Source organism: Triticum dicoccoides, chromosome 3A, assembly GCF_002162155.2.
Source record: "Triticum dicoccoides isolate Atlit2015 ecotype Zavitan chromosome 3A, WEW_v2.0, whole genome shotgun sequence".
Classification (NCBI taxonomy): Eukaryota; Viridiplantae; Streptophyta; class Magnoliopsida; order Poales; family Poaceae; genus Triticum; species Triticum dicoccoides.
In genome coordinates, this window is record NC_041384.1 from 439,458,296 (window position 1) to 439,478,876 (window position 20,581).

The following is a 20,581-nucleotide window of genomic DNA, read 5'->3' on the forward strand; positions in this document are numbered from 1 at the left end:
CGGAAGCAGGCGGCCCCGCCGGCGCTGGTTTGGTTTTGGTGGCTAGAGGAAGACATGACTGAAGAAACACGACAGACCATAAAAGCAGCAGGAGTACTTAACAACCTTAACTAAAACCAGCAGGGGCACTTAACAACCATTGCTGAAAGCAGTATGAGTACTTATACAGGTTCAACCGTACAAAGCACGTCTCGAACAATGCTACTTTTCCTACAGTTAACCAAAGGATGAGGCCGCCAAGCCCCAGGACAAGGCCCAGGCGCCACCCCGCGCATCCACAACCTTCTGAAAGTGGCTTCATCTCGCAATGTGGTCAATAAACATGATATTAACTTTAGAGCCATGGAAAAGCAGGAACATAATCTTCTGTCGTATTCTCCAAGATGGACGAGCCTTCATTATTTGAGACCATGCATGAATAAGTATCTTTTCACCTCCAAGGGGAATGGAGTAGATCGACATAAACATCATGTTGTGACCAAGCGCAAGTCTGACCCGACCATGGTTAGGCATCTGTATAGGAACAATAGACCTGGGCAGTTCCTGTTTCAAGAAGATCACAACTGTAAAACTGTGCATAAGCAAGAGTTTATGAACAGCATATATAACAGAAAATAGCTCGTACCATAAGTTCCTCAACACAGTTGGACCTGTTCAACGAGTGCAGTAGTGGCACACATATCCCACGTGGCCTTCCACCATTGAAACGCCCCACAAGGACCTCAAGACAATCAATAAAGTGTAGGAACTTCTGGATGTTGTCCAAGTCAACTTCAGTGCCATGAGTAACAGCTGAGTTCTTATAGAATAACAAACGAGTAGCCTGCTTAACTCTGAAAAAACTTACACGTGCCACCAATTATAAGAAAATATTAGTTATAAGTAGCATCTTCGTGAGAGATTCATTGCTACTTCTAAAGTTAAATTGTGATTAGTTAGACAGAATAGGTGGATTAAGAAGTAATCAAGGCAAGAAGCAAGAACCAGATACAAAACTAACATGGATGAGCAATTGGAACAACGTCAGGGTGGAAGATCACAGTGAAGATGAGACCAGGTTCTGCTATTTCCATCAACATTCATGCGCCAACTTTCAGTCCGTAACAGTTGAGAAAGTTTATCCAAGTTCGGCCATAAAAAAGCAGCGATCTTCTTGGTTCATGAACCCAACTCGAAACTTATATCCATGGCTTGTCTTCACTGTGACCATTAAACTGGTGTATTCAGTTATGGCAAGGCAAGCATCTTGAGTACATGTGTTCTGGCAGAGCAACGAAGGCACTGCAGGAAAAATAATATGAGAAGACAATGTATTCCCTATATCCCAATCTAGAAATAATTTCCTCCTTCACGTCAGTGTTGACCATGGCACTAGTACCTTTTATCCAAATATAACAATCCAAATTTCCAAATTAGTCGACGGCATGTTCAAAAAAACCCACTCTCGTGGATAGAAAAGAGGATTCTAGGAACATACTGTGCGTGTTTAAAAATCCTGTGTTAGGATGAGAAGGAACAAGTGTGGCGTCTCGCCGAGGGCGCAGAAACATGTAGGGTCCTCGCACTTTGGGCACTGCAAATGAAACACACTAGATTCAGTAGGAAGAAAAATGCATCAACGGTGGTTGTTTCCATCCTAGGAGTACCCGCGACCAAGGGACTTGGATTTATCGGGGATGGATGAAGAATTCGTACCAGGTTCTCCATGAGAAAACCCTATGCAATCACCGAGCGGGGGTTTTCTCTGAACAAGCAGACAAGGGAGAAGGTGATTCAGGCCCAGTGAAATATTACCGCTTCATCCGTCCAGCTTACTGCTAAAGCTGGAAAGGTGGGTTTTTTTATGATTTGACGGCTCATTGGGCATTACTGCGGCGCTACGACTGGGGTGTGTCTACCGTGCAATTGTGCACTCTAATTTGGTACATATGGCACATGGACCCCGTTGCTGGATGCCCCACATATCAACGAATGGAAGTAGAAAGACATGAGTAACTAGTTACACACAAATATATTTTTGACAGAGAGATACTCCCTCTGTAAAGAAATATAAAGATCTTTTATATCACAACTTTATACATAAGAAAAATCAATGGGAATATATAAAACATATATAATTATAAAAAACAGAGTTTTTTTAACACGGTATAGACGAGTTGGTGATGATGGTGTGCCTGCCATCCTGCAATATAGGCCGTCCAATTTATATCTGACTGATAGGAAGGAAACTATGGCAATTTTGCAAAAAGGTACCCACCCACCTCTCCACATTTGCAAATAAGGCCTTCCCTCGTTCATCCTTTTCTCTCACAAGATAAAATACTCATACAAATGCATCTTGATGTTACGTGCAACACACGGGCATTATGGGGGTTCAGCTGTGAAATACTCACACAGGCTCACGGTTCTAGACTTTGGGCCAAAGGCCGGTGGGCCTGCATGTTTGGGGGCCCATGTGTTCTACCTCAGCGCTTTTCATATTGCAAGCGGTCGGTACGACGCTTGTTTTAGATGCTGTCGCAAGGCGAATACACAAAATTGAATAAAGCACGACAGCTGTTGGAATGAAATCAAATGACAGTTCCTAACAAGCAATCAGAGTTGCAATTCTATCAACGATACTATCGTACTACTTATACACATAGGAGACTTGTTTCACCATGCTAGAGTATTACATCCAAATCTCTCGAAGGATAGATCAGTTCGGCAGTTGCGTGCTGCTACTGAAGAATTTCAAAGTTGATTTGGACTAGCTCTCCTTGCCGAGAAAGTTCAATTTTGACATCATCCCCTACGGCAAGATATGATTTAGATTTGAACCTTGACCATCCTTTAGCATCAATCATCATGCGACCATCCTTTGTACTTATGGTATATTGAGCAGGTTCATTCACACCAACGCTGCGCATGGTAAGAGAAACTTGGCCACGGTCGCCCGGATTGTTGAACGACTCCCTCGTTGCTCTAGGAATTCTCTATTTGCAAACAAGAAGACATACACAAACAGTTAGATCAACACAGTGAATCATGTGAAACAACATGGAAAGAAAAAAGAACGAAGCACTTGGGCGGCCAATGCTTACCAAGAAGGTGGACATGTCGGTTTTTGAAAGGACTTTGGTATATGAAGTGCGAACTGCAGCCCAGTCTGTTGTCGGTGCAACTGCTGGTTCCATTGCCGCTGCACGGGCCGGAGCAGATGCAAGTGCAACTGTTGGTGCAGGTGCCGAAGCCGTTGCTGGTGCGCATGCCGGTGCGACTGGTAGTGCCACTGCCGCTGCTGGAGATGGTGCTCCTTGTAGAGCTGGTGCCGGTTTTGGAGCAGGTGCCGGTGTCGATGCCCGATCCTCCGGTAGATCAGCCTGATCCGTTGACACGGTCAGTGCCCAATCCTTAGCTGGATCAGACTGAGCTGCTGCCGCTGTCAGTGCAAGAGCAACTGCTGGTGCTTGATCCATTGCTGAAGGTGGTACCGATGTGTGAGACAGCGGCGATTGTGTCTTATCTGCTATGATCAGCTTTCTAACTTGACTAGGCTCCGTGGCCGTGATCGAGTCTTTTTCTTCATTTCTTTTAAACGCGAGAAGGACTAATTGTGGCGTGTTTGTTAAACCAAACCCCAGTTCATCATAGGGATTTAGCTCATACTTAGACAACAGACTGATCCAATTTTTTCCAGTAATATAAGTGATGGACAATGCCTTCGTTACTGACACGACATAAGAAGTGAAACCTGCAAAAATATCCATCATAGAGTAAACCAAACGATTTATTCTGTGATGAATGTCACATGGCAAAACCTGCATTGTAAAATTGCAGCAAAAGAAAGAAAACATGACATTAAATCAATAAGATTTAGACAGTAAATCAATAAGATTTACTTGATGTGAAACGAGTGAATCCTTACCAGGAAATCACTATGTCGAAGTACTAAACAGAAGATTGGTCATCCAACTACACGTGGCATGCAGGCCCCCCACCTACTCCCACAAGCAAGACAGTCCAAAGGTCGTGACCAATCGTATGGACTGAACATCCATGGGACTGGAAATCCTGGTGGGTGCGATAAACCCTGTAATGCATATATATATTGGAGTGTAACCATAATTGATAAACCGTCCTCACAAAAAACATGACCTGGATACTTCAAAATATACATACTAAATTGAGTGGACAGACATTAACATAGACTATTCTCAGGACTCACCACACACCAAAAGCGGCAGTACTAAAAAAATATAGGGTTCACAAACACAAATCAAGTATTGAACAATAGTACTTACTACTGACAAGCAAAGTTGCACTAATTAAACTCTGTAGACTATTTCTTGCCACCGACCTATGGGATGAACCCCGCATAACTGACTAGGCCATGGACTTCGCGAGAGATGTCTACCGGCACCATCACCATCTCCTCAACCTTGGAGAACCTAACATAGTGGTCTTTCCACTCATAAACATGACGATGAAGACAGGCCGCATCAGAATTGTCGGGAAGCTTTACAAGAACCACACCCTTCGTAATCGAAGGCACAACCAGGAAATTGTTGTGGTCAAGTACAGCCTCGAGAACACGCCTGACAACAATGCTACAAGAAGACACTACTTCAGGATACATGGCGACAAGGACACAACAACTGGATAGTTTAGCAGTAGAACTCATCCTCAGGTCTTCCAGTTCACACGACATGACTTTGAGAACTTCATCTCCACCGCGGAGCTGGTTCTAATTCAAACAGAAACCAAATATTTTATTACTACCTCCGTTCAAAAATATAAGATGATTTTCGATATTTTACTCCATATATGACTACATATACGCACAGAAATGAGTGAACAAAGACACTACAACATGGCTTCAAAGGCATGAGAGCAGAGGGATTACTTGCAATATACATAAGACAAGTTACTGATGCAAATATACTCTCTTCAAAGGTAGCATTGATGTTCATAAAGTAGTTGAATGTAATCTATAAGAAATCAGTGTCAACCTCTCGCATGTTTCGGTTAAAATAGGAATTTAGAACCGCCATTTGGCACACAAAAACCACATGCAAGATCACCCAGAAAGTTGTACTACTAGTACTAGTACCGCGTGTTAGATGAAAAAACATGATCAAGATCGAGAAAAAGATCATCGAGAAGAGATATTACCTGGACTTGCTTAATGAGGGGTTCCGGAGAGGGGTGGCTTGGACAGGGCGATGGCTTTGAGCTTGTCTGCGGTAGTCTCGGCGAGGTGCTTGCGCTTCTTCGTACCATGTGCCTCGACGGTTTTAGCCAGAGCCATAGACATCACTTCGGCCGGTGCTCCAGCGTCCATCAATAAAATGTCAAATAGAAATAAAAGAAAAGAAACCATAATCACAAACCCAAAAGAAGAATAGAGAGGGAGTTATAGGATCAGTCTCGGGGTTGCAAGACCGGGCCTTGGCCAGAATCAATACCATTGATGCGCTCACCTTTCCTTCTTTGGGAGAGAAGAACATTGGCAGAAGCAGGTCAGGGTTTTCTTGAAGAAATGAGGAACAAGATGAGGGAGAAGCGAGGGTTGGGTAGAATGGAAGCTGAGAGAGAAGAGTGAAATGATGGTTGGTTCGTCTGTCTAACTTACTGCTGGAAAGGAGGGGGTTTTCTGATTTGACGGCTCATTGGGCATTACCACGGCGCTTCGATCGGGGTAGTCTACTGTGCAGTTGGGCACTCTACTCAAGAGTAATTTAGTGCATGGCTGGTGGACCCTGATGATGGCTGTCCCACACGTCGGCGAAAGTGAGTAGCAAAGTTCCCGACGACTGTCGAGGAGGATCCGCACGGTAGAGCGAGTCCACTGTTTTTTCTGAATAAAAACAAGCGTTTCCACTCTTACGACGGAGGAGTGCGAACCACGGTAGCCACTTGAACATACATAGTGCTCCTACTACTAGGCATGTGCAGTCGTTCATACGTCAGTACTACATAATCTTGTTGCTAGTGTAGTAAGATATGACGATAACAAATGATGGTGCGCGCATGTCAACTATATGAACAATAATGATGGTGTACCGCTTTTTAGACTGTCCGGTCAAGAATGAACGGTGAGATCAATGTTAACAGAACTAGGTCTACAACACAAGAAGAGTACGGTGCTACAGTACTCCACAAAACATGAACCATATGAAGCACGATGACTCAGTGTTAGGCAGGGTGTATGAAGGGTGCACGGGATAGGAGCAAAAGTTCCTTTCTCGACCCACTTTTGGGTGTTTGGCAGAGTGCATGAAGGGTGCATGAGTCCACACTAGTAGGTTAACACAAATAGACGAAGAGGGAACAACTATATTGAGATGAGAATGCAACCAAACACACCCACACGCTTTGTGCTATAGTGACTGATGTGCACCGTCTGAGTTTGATCCAACGGTCATGTTGCGCCGAGACATGGACATGCACATACATAGGACGCCTAAACACCACCGAAGTCCCTCTGCTTCTCAAGGCGCACGACGTTGGTGATGCAGGGTGCAACGGCCCGCAGAGCCCGCTCCCGGTCAATGGGAGCCAGCTCCTCAAAGACGGCGTCCAATGGCACGAATGGAGTCCAGTGATGGAGCCCTGAGAGGATTCTCCCGGCAACGGCGACGGTAGCCTGCAACCCCTCCTTGTCCAGCTCTGCCCCCACCATCGCGCGGAGATGGCTTAGCTCCTCAGAGATATAGGTGAAGAAGGAGACCAGGTCAGGAATCCACAACTCGTTGAAGTCGACGGGGTGGTCGAATGGGTTTAGCCCGACGGCTGGCATGGTCGCGCTGGCATGACGGTAGGCATCGCGCAGCCGCAACACATGTGTGGAGACTTGGTCCACCAAGTGGATGAGGCGATCCTGGACCTCGTCACGATCGCCCCGCTCGCGCTCCAGCCGGCTCCCCTGACAGCCTATCATATCTCCCGCTTTCTGCAGCAACACCGCCGATGCCTCGAGCATCTTTGTGGTGGACGCCTGCCGCTTTTGAAGCTTCGTGAACTCCCGCACATAACGGAGGAGCATGGCACTCCTCTCCTCCTTGAGCTCACGGAGCTCCACGTCCTTGGCCCTGAGCTCCGCATCCTTGGCCTCGAGCTCCTGTGTCAGGTGCCTCACCTCAGACTCCATGATCTGTTGCACTGCCATGGCACCAGGTAGAAGAAATGGGGAGAGGAAGCAAAAAGTTAAAAATCCTGCCGTGCCTGTTCCCGTCAATCAAAAAATAAAAAATCCTGCCGCGCCTACCGCACCCAAAGACTAGAGCAACACCGCGGTGGATATTTAAATTTACCTGCCGGCAAGGAGATACAAAAGGGTGAAAAAACAAATGTGGCGGCGGCCTAGCTAATCGGTCGCACTAGCCCAACTAGCTAGCCACCGTGCTTCACTGATGTACTCGGCTGGAAAGGCGGTCTTTCATGATTTGATGACTCATTTACTTGCTTTGGCGCTACGACCAAGGAGGACCCAGAAAATGCGCGGTAGGGCATCCCACGTCTCGGCAAGGAAGAATATATGCGTGCACCACCCGGGAGGACCCCGAAACCGCGCGGTAGGGTGTGCCACGTCTCGGCACGGAGGAAAAATGTGCGTGTAAAAATATACTGTATCAGACATAGTAGTACCTATGGTTCGACCTCGGGACCCAGACAGTCGGTCGAAAACACCCCACTAGCCACACAACTTCATCATGCTAACGTGGCACGGAGGATAGGTGTGGTTAACTCTCGACCAACCACACTGTCTCTTGTTCTAGGCGATTCTTCTATTTTCCAAGCTTTTTTAGTTATAATAACACCATGGCAAGCTAGCGCCGCTCTTCGTGTGTGCCTGTGCGTTTAAAGGTTAGACGATGGAGAGGAGAGAGAGATCGCAGACCTGGGACCCACCAGTAAGTGAGTCAACGGTCATGCACGTGTTGACGAGGCACTCCCTCTACTCTCCTCAACGTAATACGATATAAAATCAAGTTATGGGACAAAGCCAACAACCGTTGTTGTTTCAGGCTATCGACTTATGCTTTGTAGTCCAGGTTGCCAGTTCGAATCTCGTCTTTCAGATTTATTAGTTTTAGGTCCAAATTTGATCAATGACAAGTGGGACCCCCGTGTGTTGTTCCGATATTTTAGTGTAGGATGGTTTTTTTGAACAAACATTTTGCGCGGTTAGACAAGTAACGGCACAAGTTACACATATTTTGCAAGTTTACGAACAGAAATGACAGCGGCATGGAATATCACATCCACCCTGCAGCTTATATGCTATGGTTATACGAGTTTTTACATCGTTGGAACTGAGATTCAATGGCTTGGGAGTAGTCTTTGTAATTATGCGCAATTTCCAAACTCTCCAAGGCTTTTTTTGCAAATCAAACATTTAGGCCTCGCGTGTGCCGCTGCATCTTGGATCCAACGGCTCCCTTTTGCTCATATTAGGTGCTCCCCATAGCTTAATTAGTCGATACGGTGATACGAGCATCTAGGTCGTATGATTTGTGATCAGATGCCACATGCGTTGTACTTGTACTTTCTGCGCAATTCCCAAACTCTCTCAGGCGTATATTGCAAAAACATTCAAACCTCCTACTATGAGCCGTTAGATCTCCGTGAACTCGTATCACCATAGAATCTACGGTGCGGGGGCACCTCATATTCTCCCATGCGAGAAAACATCAGGTGCTCTCGCAGCTTAGACGCTACGGTGATACGAGCTTTGAGGTCGTTTGATCTGAGATCCAATGGCATCTGAGCAGTCTTTGTGCTTATAAGCAGTGGCCGAACTCTTTGGGGGATTTTTTGCAAAAAAACATTCGAACCACCGAGGAGTTGTTGGGTCACAAATCCAACGGCTCCGAAGAGCTTGTATCACTAAAGCATCTAAGGTGTGGTAGCACATGGTATTCTTACATACATGAGAATATGATGTCCTCCTTCATCTTAGATGCTACAGTGATACGAGCTTCGAGGTCGTTGGATATGGGATCCAAGGGCATTTGAGTATTTTTTGTACAAATTGTGTGCAATTCTCAAACTCATCAAGGTTTCCTGTAAAATATTAAGGGGTTGTTTGGATTGTGACTATCTTTGCCATATATTACCACATGATTTTTGCCACACTTTCCTTAGTTGAGTTGCTCAAATTGTTAGCCACACTTTGGCTTGCCTAAGGGAATCTTGCCACACTTTTTGTGTCTATGACATGTGGGGTTCACTGCTCATAAAAAAATCCTTGCCTTAGGTGTGTCTAGAACCAAACACCTACCTAACTTAGTCAAACTTGCCTAAGGTTAGGCGTGGCAAAGTGTGGCAAGGTGTGGTTGGGAACCAAACAGCCCCTAGGACATCCTGTGAGCTCCTATATATCAGATCTACAAGATCCAAGGAACTCGTATTAGTATATAGCATCTAAGGTGTCAGGGCACATGATATTCTCCCGGGGAGGAGGGGGGTGCAGAACCAATCGGTGTTTGGGAGGGAGGGGACAAATATAATCTAAACAATCCTAAACACAGCTTCACAATTTTATCTAAGGTCGAGGGGTTAACCCCCGACAATCTACATAGCTCCGCCTAAACACAAAATTTGCATGTACTATAGCACTAAACTTAATATTCATGTTTCAGTTTCCTGTTCATTTTGAATATTGAATTGAGGACCATGCATGTCTTACATTTTACTCCCTTCATTCCTAAATATTAGTATTTTTAGGGATTTCAAATGGACTGCCACATACAGATGTATATAGACATATTTTAGAGTGTAGATTCACTCATTTTGCTCCGTATGTAGTCACTTGTTGAATTCTCTAAAAGACTAATATTTAGGAACACAAGGAGTATTTTTGAATTCGTGTCATACATGCATGGTTTGGAAAAATAGTTGCACTATACTTATTGGATTGTTGTTGTGTTCGTGTGTGTGTGTGTGTGTGTGGTCATATGCTTGATACATACAAAGTTTTCTCACCACCATACCCTTCATCTTTTAAATTTGAATTTGCAATGAAAAACATATTAGGGATACCATGAAATGTGAAATCCACGTTGAGATCACTATATCACAAACTCACTCTAATTCAAGAACTCGTCATAAATCAATTACCACGTTGAGATTACTATTTGCAAGGAAAATACAGGCATTGTAATACACATAGATTCGTTCGGCAATTTGAAAGATTCATTTCGTATACTCGAATGGTAGGACCCAACGACGTACCAGCTAGACCTTGGCTCGTGTTGATCCTAAAAAAAACCGGGCTCGTGTTGATCCTTAAAAAAACCGGGCTCGTGCCCTTCTGGTGGCGTGCGTGGTACGCACATTAGCCAACCCCCAACCAGTCGAGCCTCCGCGTTTCGAGTCGAAATATCTAGCGGCCAGAATTCCAACCCTAGGAAATTCCCCTCATGTCCCCCGTCCATAGTGACTACCGATGAACAATGGAGGGATGCTTTAGTAACTAGACAATGTTACCTACCGTGCGGAGCACGGTTCAATTCCCTCGGTCGCCGCTACCCAAGGTCACCCGTCAATTGCATTGCCTAGTACTACTAATAGTAGTACTATACCAGGATAAGCACAGAATTGAGCCCTTTTGTTCGTGCCTAGTACTTGACTTAATATATCAGGCAATGCACTGGTACGGAGGGATTATCCTTTTACTCTGCATATATAACTTGTCAGAAGTCTAACTAAGCAAAATGTTTGACCAAATCCTTTCTTAAGAAATACAATAGGAAAGATGTATCACTTGAAAATTTATTGCATGATGCAGGTTATGATATTGTTTCGAATCCTGGATTTTAAATTTCAGAAATCCAAAAGTGACCAGAAATTCATGAAACTGAGCATGGTCACGTGATATGGCACAAATATTCCTACATAATTTTTTCTTCAATTTGAGACAGGCTGCTTATGGGAAGTTGCACAAATGAAGAGCCAAGGTATTTATTGAAACCGTGGGCGTTTACGTGCCGCCACGAGTCCCGCTTCTCATAGGCAGGTGCCGTCCGAGCAAGCGTGTGAGTCGACGGGAGGCGTGCGAGCAGACCGCTGTGCCGACTGACAGGAGGCGTGCGAGCAGACCGCTGCTCAGGCCCACCGGGAGGTGAGCCCTTTGACGAGGCTCCGCCGCCCACCTTTGTCCCAACTGCTCCCACTTTAATGTCGCCAGCGCCGCAATTTAAAATCAACCCCGCAGTACCCAGTATTGCTACAATCTTCACTCTTCCTCTTCGATTCTCCTGTCGTCTACCTCCAACCAGCCTGACCTAACCATACGCTATGCCGCATCATGATGGTCTGCCCTTAGTCTTCCAGTTTCTTGAGGAAGACACCCAGCCGGAGTCTCAAGAACTTAAGGCGCTTTGGGACGAGCTTGAACCGGACTTGCGGGAAGACATCGCGCATGTCCCCGCTCCCGTTTCAGCTCCCGTCGCCCCGACTACGCCAGCGCCCATCCCCGTGGCATTGATGGGCTGGGAGCCGCACATTGTCGCCGAGCTTGATGCCATGGGGTTCCACGAGGTCCCCGCCGACTTTCACGCGCCTATGCACCTACCAGCGCATGCGCCTGCGCGTGCAATGACATGCGCGCCCATGCCGATGCCCGTGCACATGAATGTCTCCACCACGCCATTGCCAGCGCCTGTCCCCCCGCAGGTGCCAGTGCCCCCCTCAGCGGCATGGATGGCCGCCGTCGACCGCTTCCTTGCACCAACACCAGTCGCCTCCTCCCGCCAGTTGACTCGCTCCTGGAGACCGAAGTCTAGAACATTTTGGCCTTCCTTGAAGCTAGGGCCAATGTCCAGGAGTACGCCAACAACGGCGCAAGACGCTGCCGTCTCCATCGGTCAGTGGCCCGACGACATACAAATCACGGCAGAGGAGCCGCTTCCCACTGCAAGACGCCCCCGCCGCCGCCGCGTAATCTAAATTTGCCATGAAAAACATTCGATTTGTCATGCTTAAAATCCGAACGTTTATCATTTCTGTTTATTTTAGATCGATCGTCATATGAATGTAAAGTCGGAGTCAGACTCAATGAAATCTATGGTTTGATCGATTGAATGTTCTGCTAGAGCCATATCAAATTAAATATAAAACGTCATGAAGCCACATGTATTCCTTCTCATCCAACGACCTAGACTGCTTCAATGTCGAGCGCTCAACACGTTTAGCGTGCAGTTAATTTCATGCCACAAATAGTGCTAATCACATAATAACACACAAATAATATCGTACTTAATATCTGCATGCACTTAATATACTTCGAAATTAACATGCATTGCATGTACACATTGACTAGTACTACTAGTACATGAAACTGGTGCCGTAACTTGTGAACGCGTCCAGATATTGTCAACGGCAACATCGCTCGTGAGTTCTTTATGTTTGCCCGTGCGTCTAAATGCAGAAGGGGAGGAGAGAGAGAGAGCACACATGGAACCCTCTAGTAAGTGAAGGCGAATAGTACTACGTGCTAACGAGCCGGTCCCACTAATGTACTAAAAATAATATTACATGTTATCCATTAAATAGGATGTGGTAATATAAAAACATTATATGAACAAAGGGGGGTACAACAAACATTACTATTCTACGTATGTTGCCTATTGGCGTGTGGCTTGAAGGCCCTGGTCGCATGTTCGATCCTCGTCCTTTATTTTTTAATTTGTATATGGGTCCAAATTTGTTTCATGACAGGTGGGCCCCTCGGTGTGTAGCTTGTAGCACTTTAATTTGTGGGTCGAAATTTGTTCCATTCCAGGTGGACTATCGGTGTGTAGTTTTGTAGCTTATTTGTAATAATTAAAGAGAACAACAGAGTTTTTTGCAATAATACCATGGTGCGATGTTGAAGGCGAGAAAGGACGTGCGAGAGAGCAATGGCTGAGCCAGAGGGAAATAAATTGGGGGAGGTGCGGGGGTTGCAACGGTGTTCGGAGTAGTTGTGGGCCGAATGCTATGAAAATATAATCTAAACCCACCAGAATAGATGCCTACACAAATTAATCCAAGGTTGCAGTCCCCCTCGCAATGTAAATAGCTCCGGCTTTGCAAGGGATGGAGAGGTAGCTTCCATGTGTGGAAGATACGGCGTGAGAAAGCAAGGTCAATTGAGAGACATATAGACAGAGAGACAAAGTGAGTGTGGTCCGACATTCATTGAAAAGATATATATACTCTGGAGAGATATTGCCGGATTGAGCTTTTGGGAAGGGTGAGGGCTGTAAGATAGAGCTTGAGAGATGATCTAGCCACATACATGTATATATATTTTGTGTGTTGGAGGAAGCAAGGTCAATCGATTACATGTATAAAGGGAGAGAGATTGAGCGAGTGTGGGTCGTCGTGCGATCGAAAGAGTGAGACGGGTTGGAGAGAGTGACCTAGATAGACAATGTGCATGAGAGAGTATACAGTATGAATATGTCGATTTGGGCTCAAACATGGAGATATATCGTTTGTGTCCGAGAAAGAGCGAGGTAAATCGAGACATACAAAGAGAGAGAGAGAGAGGGAGAGAGAGAGAGAGAAAGAGAGAGAGATTGAGCGAGCGTAGCCCGCCATGAGGTCGAAAGAGTGGGGGCGACTTGGATGGACTGACCTAGATAGACAATCTGCGTGAGAGAGTATAGAGTGTGTCGATCGAGGCCCAAACAGGGAGATATATCATTTGTGTGTGTGAAACAAAACAAGGTTAATCGAGACTGAGATAAAGAGAGCGAGATTGAGCGAGTGTGGCCCGCCGTGTGGAAGAAAGAGTGAGACAGTCTCGAGGTAGTGACCTAGATAGACAACGTACGTGCGTGCGCACAAGAGGTTAGGGGGCTAGATAGTCAATGCATGTATCTAGTGAGAGAGGGTGGGAGGGATAGAGAGAGAGAGAGAGAGCTCGGCATTGGGTGCAATGGCCGGTGTGTGAGGTAAATACATTTGGTAACAAAGTGGAAAAAAGGGGGTTGTGTAGTTGAGAGAGTTAGAGATCGAAACATGGAGAGAAAGAATGAATGTGTGTCGAAAACTGATAGCTTCCTAAGGTGGTTAGGAGAGGAAGATTGACCGATACAAGAAGTATGTAGCATGTGTGTCGAGGGGGGGGGCTAAAAACAACATTTGAATGTAGATAGTACGAGACTTCATATCGATGTTTCAATTCCATGTACATTTTAAGATTAGAACTGAGGACCATGCATATGGGTAGTTATTTCGAATTTGTGCCATATTAAGTTTGGAAAAGTTGACATTGACTTGATTGTTGTGCTATTTTGTAGGTCATATGTTTGAATCCATCCAAAGTTATCTCACTACCATGGTGTTCATCATATACAAATGAATTTGTAGTAAAAGTAGCATGGATACCATGAAATGTGAAATCCACGTTAGAATTGGAGACTGCTATGTGACACACACTCTAATTCAAATAACTAATTATGTGACACACACTCTAATCCACGTTAGCATGGATACCGTTTCGATTTTTTCTCAAATAACTCCTCATTAATTAATTTATAGTATCTCGTTTCAAATGACTAATTATTTGCAAGGAAATCACAAGCATGGTAATACATACAGATTTATTTGCAAATGAAAGAAGATTCGTTTGCATTCTCAAATGTAGGTGCACCAGGCAGACCAGGGTCGTCTCGTGGTGGTCGTGTGTGTCGTACAGACGCTTAGCACCCAGCCACCCACCCCCTCCCTCCCTCCCTCTCCCAAAAAAGAACGATGACAAAATAATTTTGCGCTTCCACGTTTCAGATTGAAATATCTGGCGGCCCCAATTCCAGCCCTGCAAAATCTTCCTTCTCCGCCGTCCCCTTCTGTGCCCAGATTGCTCAAATCCCTAATTCGCCACCAACTCAAGCGAAGTTTGAATCGCCCCTCATCTCGTCACTTTCCCCACCTCTGTGCCAGACGACGACGAAGACGACGGTCGTGCTTCACCATCGTATCGGAGCTACCTCATCTACGCCCTCGTCCACCGCACCGGGTGGTCCACCGACAACATCGGCCGCGGCAATTGACGTGCCTCACAGACACCGACTTACACCGCATCAGGTGTGCTTCACCGACGCCGTCTCCCACCTTACCGGGGCTACTTCATAGAGCACATCATCGCACCTCCGCCCCTCGAGGCCGTTGGGGCTTCACCAACGGTCTCGTCCACTGCATTGTAGTGGTCCTCTGCCACTCTAGATCTGCATCCGTGCGTAGTCAGCCAACGCCAGCGCATCACCCTCAACGGCTCTGAAGTGACCCGCACTCTAGCTAGGCGAGCAAGCCCAAATGCCGGCCCGAACTAGATGTCCACATATCACTCCCTTGTGCACTGTTCCGACGATGTTTGGATATCATTTCACTGCTCTCTTAGCTTACACGCCTATGCAAGTCTGACTTTAACTCTTGTTTCTTCTGGAGATATCATCTAAAACAAGCAAAACCATTTTTTAGCGAAGCATGACAGCGCTACGGGATCTGGTACACATCCTCCACACCCGTATAACCTTGTAAGTATCTGTCCTCCGGTACAACAGCAAGGTCGATTCCTCTTATTTGATCAACCATTCGTCGTGTCAAAAATGCAGAGGGGGGTGCAAGGAGCACAAGGCCTGTACATCCAATCAAGTGGTAACATGGACTTGTACATGGAACATCTCAAGCGCAAGCAGAGCTGCAGTGATCCTGTACAACGAGCTGGCGTAAGTCCCTGCATTTCATTTAATTCATACTGGCCTGCGTGTATGATTTGTGTGTAGTGGAAGATCCACAAATTCAAGTTACCAGGGGCGAACATTTAACTTAAAAAATACGAAGGCACTTGCACTCCGGAAATAAACATAACTTGAGAAATGTGAAGCTACATGCACTTTGAAAACCATCTAATGATCCAAAGTAGTTCAGATTATAAAACACTAAATGATGCAAGTACCAAAAAACACAAAATGCAACATGGTGTACAAGGACTACTAACATGGTCTGTACCTACTTGAATTATTCGTTCTCTGGCTGAAAATATCGAAGTGTAATTGCACCAATAACTAGTGCGCAAACTGCATATCAATATATCTATCCTACACAAGTATGCCAATAGTTTCAAACAACAGATTAGAAAAGTATTTATGCTACGTTGTCATAATATGGGGACTTTCTGGTAGGTCGCCTCGACGTTTCCTGAAGCCATGAAAATGTACTATAATTTGCTTGTCATCAATGCTTGCAAATCTCTATGTCTCTCTCAACATAGCAGATCATCATTAGACACTAAATCCTTCAATGGGAGCTTGCAAAATGCTTGCATTAGATCCCTCATTAGATACTATATGTTCATCACCAGGAGCATGTAAAATGTTTGCATCAAATCCTTCATTAGTAGTCTGTTCATTAGACACTTCAGGCTCAGGAACAACATGAGCTTGTATGTTTGCACCGGAAACTTGATTAGATACATCAGGTTCAGTCAGTTCAATATTGATTGGGGGAGTTATAAAATAAGCAGAGATTGGTTTCATTTTCTCATAGATTCCCTACATACAAGCAGTTTCACAACACCGCCAGGTTTAACTATTGGCCAGAAATTGAACAGTTGAATTAGATATAATCAGGGATGTGATGTACCTGCTCATTGCGCATGCTGCTCTTGCAAGCTGTGACTGTCCGTTTGCGCAAGCTCGATGCCATGCCTGTGCTGCCGCCACTGCCTCCCACGCAAGCTACACCCAGGGATGGATCTTCATCTTCTTGTCCTTCCATTCACTTGAAGCCTGGCGACCACCCTCCAACGAGGGCATGAGGAAGTGTTGTGTTGGTCTGTCCAGCGGCGGCTAGGTTAGGAGCGAACCAGACTGGAGGCTGGAGGGAACGAATTGGGATTTTCCTGTTGTCGATCGATATGGGAGGCGCTCGTTTGGGCTGCGAGCCTGCTGTAGGGCCTTCCTTGCACTTACGTTATTGGCCCATCCAAATTGAAACGTTTTTCTTCATTTTACATTGCATGCTCGTGCGTTGGGATGAACATAAATAGCCTGGGCCAACCTAGACGACTCAAACTAGGTGCACACTTTCCAGCCACCCGAGGCGGCCGCCCATACCAGCCCCTACGGTGGCGTCACCCCTTTTTGCGTGTATGATTGGGGTAGTGAAAAATATTCCAGTGGTGCTTTTGATTTACCCACAGAATGGTTGAATTGCTTGTTTCTATGAACTGAGTTCGTCAATAATGTGAAGGATGCTAGTCTTTCATCCAATTTTAGATTGCTTAGATCTCGGTATACCAAATGTAATCGCATGAAATATACAGTAAAAACCGGTGTGATGTGTGTGGCTACAACTAGTCTGACTACATGTCCTAATATAACATATCGAGGACGCACCATCTTACCAGATTAACCATTCGACTTACCAATGCAGTGTGGAAAGAAAGAAGTATTGGGACTGCGTATCCAAGCAATTGATGCCATGGACTCCTTCATAGAACCTTGTAAGCGAAAAAGAAGTTGCAGTGTGCCTGTACAAAGAGCTAGCATAAGTTCAGTTACCTGCTTCTTGGAATTTTAGTTAGCCACTTATTGCAAAATTGTTCAATTACGTTGCTTGGCTTAATTTAGTTTGCTACTGATTACATAATACCATAGCCTATTAATCCTATTATAGACTGCGCCTATCTATGTGTTTGATACTCACTGTTAAGAATTACCTGTTTGCCTAAACTTAAATAGCTACTTAAGTACGTAGGTAGCTGGTCATATGTACTTCTAGGGTGCAGTAGAATTCACGTTCTGATACCCTGTTTGTTTAAATGGTTTGCTGTTATCACTTGTAGCACTAGTAATGTTTGCATGTTCAGATAGACAACAGTCAGGTTTATATGAGGGACACCGTCTTTTTAACTTATATCTATTTTGGAATCATTTTGCTTACATCAAAGAAATTTACAGATGTCTGTGTTGCTAGTAAACGGTACCGACTTGTTACTTTAATACGCTGCCAAGAACTTGTTAGTTTTACTAGTTCATGTGTAATTAAATATGTTGCCAAAACTGGTTAGTTTTACTAGTTTGATGTTAGTTTCTTATGGCTCTTGCAAAAACTTTATTTATTGATTGCTAACATTCAAGTTTGTAGGATCCAACTGAAACTCCATTGGCATAACAGGTATGTTTTCAGAAACTTCCTTGTTTACCTGGTTTGCTGCTGTAACTTGTTGCCATAATCATCTTACCAACTTCAAGTTTTCAGGATCCAATTGGAAGTCCAATTGCACAACAGGTACATTTTCAAAAAATATATTTGTGTAATAGGTTTGCTGTTGTAACTTGTTGCTCTAATCTAGTTAATGACTACTCAACTTTTCAGGATCCAAGAGAAAACTCCAATGCCACAACAGGTTCCTTTTGCAAAACTTGTTTGTTTAACTGCTTTGCTGCTGCAACTGGTTGCTCTAATCATGTTACTGGCTACTCAACTTTTCAGGATCCAAGAGAAACTCCAATGCCACAACAGGTACCTTTTGCAAAACTTGTTTGTAACTGCTTTGCTGCTGCAACAACCGGTTACAATGATGTTAATAACTACTTTTCAGCATCCAATTGAAACTCTTTATTTCCTTGTTTGTTTAACTGGTTTGCTGTTATAACTCCCAGTTTAGATGTTTTGCTAACTTCAACTTTTCGGAATCCAATCAGAACTTTAATGGCAAAACAGGTTAGCCCAAGATCAAAGAGTGAGGTCCCCATGGACGTTGTATCATCCTATAGCAGTGGCACCAGCCCAATCGTGCATCATGAATTTCCAACTGCTCATGCTCTAGAGGCTAAACTAGTGGTAGAAAGAGATTCCGCTTCTGCACTTAGAGATGAAGTTGACATGTTGAGGAAGCAAACAGCACAATCACAAGCAGTACTCAAGACAACCATTAAATATTTGGTGGATTTCAAAATGAAGCAAGCTGAGACTAACCACATTGTTAAGGTCCTAAAGGAAAAAAGGAAATTAAATTCCCACTTGGTAAATCATAGGTGAAATGTTCTTTCCATCGTTGAATAGCCTTTGTGTTGTTTGTTCATGTAATCAATCAAACCATTTGTTTTAGAGATCATGTAATAATTGTTTTTTGTTTTTTGGGTTGTAATTTTATTTGAGCACAAGTCTGTATTAATTGATAAGACTCGGAGACATTTCATTTTGATTGCTGTGCCAGACCTACAAATATGCCAATCGGGCTGAATGTGCATTCAACAATAATAGTAGTATAGATGGACCATAAGTGGCACGCATCGGAAAGGGCCAAGATGTTGTACTAGATTCGCTAAAAAAAGGATGCTCTTCTAGCAAAAAAAGTACATCGGCCTGGCTTATGTATGTTAGTTGATATTATTGATCCAATGATCCATATACTCTCACTACTTCAGGAGACTGCTAATGCGACACTACGGTCAGAGACCCTTTGCCGAAACTGTGCGCGATGCAATAATCGCATACGGTGGTGTAAAAAACGTCAAAAAGGTGCAAAACGTTTGCGATGATGTACGCATCAAACACGGTTTAGGTTTTAGTTGCGTGTGCGATGAAGGGCATATAGTTAATCCATTCAAACTGTCTGCGATGAGGCAGAACAACATAAATAGGCAGCCATAACAATGTGTGTGCGATGTAGGACACGCGGTTAATCCATTCAAACTGTTTGCGATGAGGTAGAACAACAGAAACATGCAGCCATATCAATGTGTGTGTGATATACGACATACGGTTAACTCGGACGAACTGTTTTCGATTTGGGAACACAACAGAAACGGTTCAACTTAACAAGATGTGTGTGATATGCAACATACAGTTCACATGGATAAACTGTTTGCGATGAGCCAAAAGAACACAAACGAGTCGTGTAAACAAGATGTGTGTGATACGTGGCAAACAGCCGACTCAGATGAACTGTTTGCGATGAGAAATTACAACACAGATGGTCAATACAGTTACTTCGTGTGTGATTCTGTGTGTACAAAAAACTTTAAAAAATGCAAACTAGTTGCTTGCGGTGGCTAGGAGTATCGCACATGATGCGTCTGCGAGTACTCGTGTGCGATGATTAGTATGTTACACATACGTTTCCTTATGTGAACATGTGTGTGAATTTGCAATATGAACAGTTAATATGCAAATGCCTTCTGGACATCGGGCACACGCTTAAACTCAATGAACTGTGTATGATACTAATACTTTCCATGAAAATTAATGAACTTGGGTAACAACATTTGAGTAACATATATATAGTGGTTACACTATTCGACAAAAGGAGGATCTTCCTAACACGATTTTGACAACCATATGGTCCATACCTACATACTTAACATAGTAACAACTATCACATTTTAAGAGGCTAAGGGCCAACAACCATATGGTCCATATCTACATACTTAACATATATAGTAATAGCTAGCACATTTTAAGAGGCTGAGGGCCAACAACCACAACTATCCACTGGAAGCAGCTTGATCACGACAACTCGACATCTCGTCAATGAAAAGGAAGAGCCCTCCTGTGCCTTGGTAGAGCAGGTGTAGGATCGAAAGTATGTCTAGCG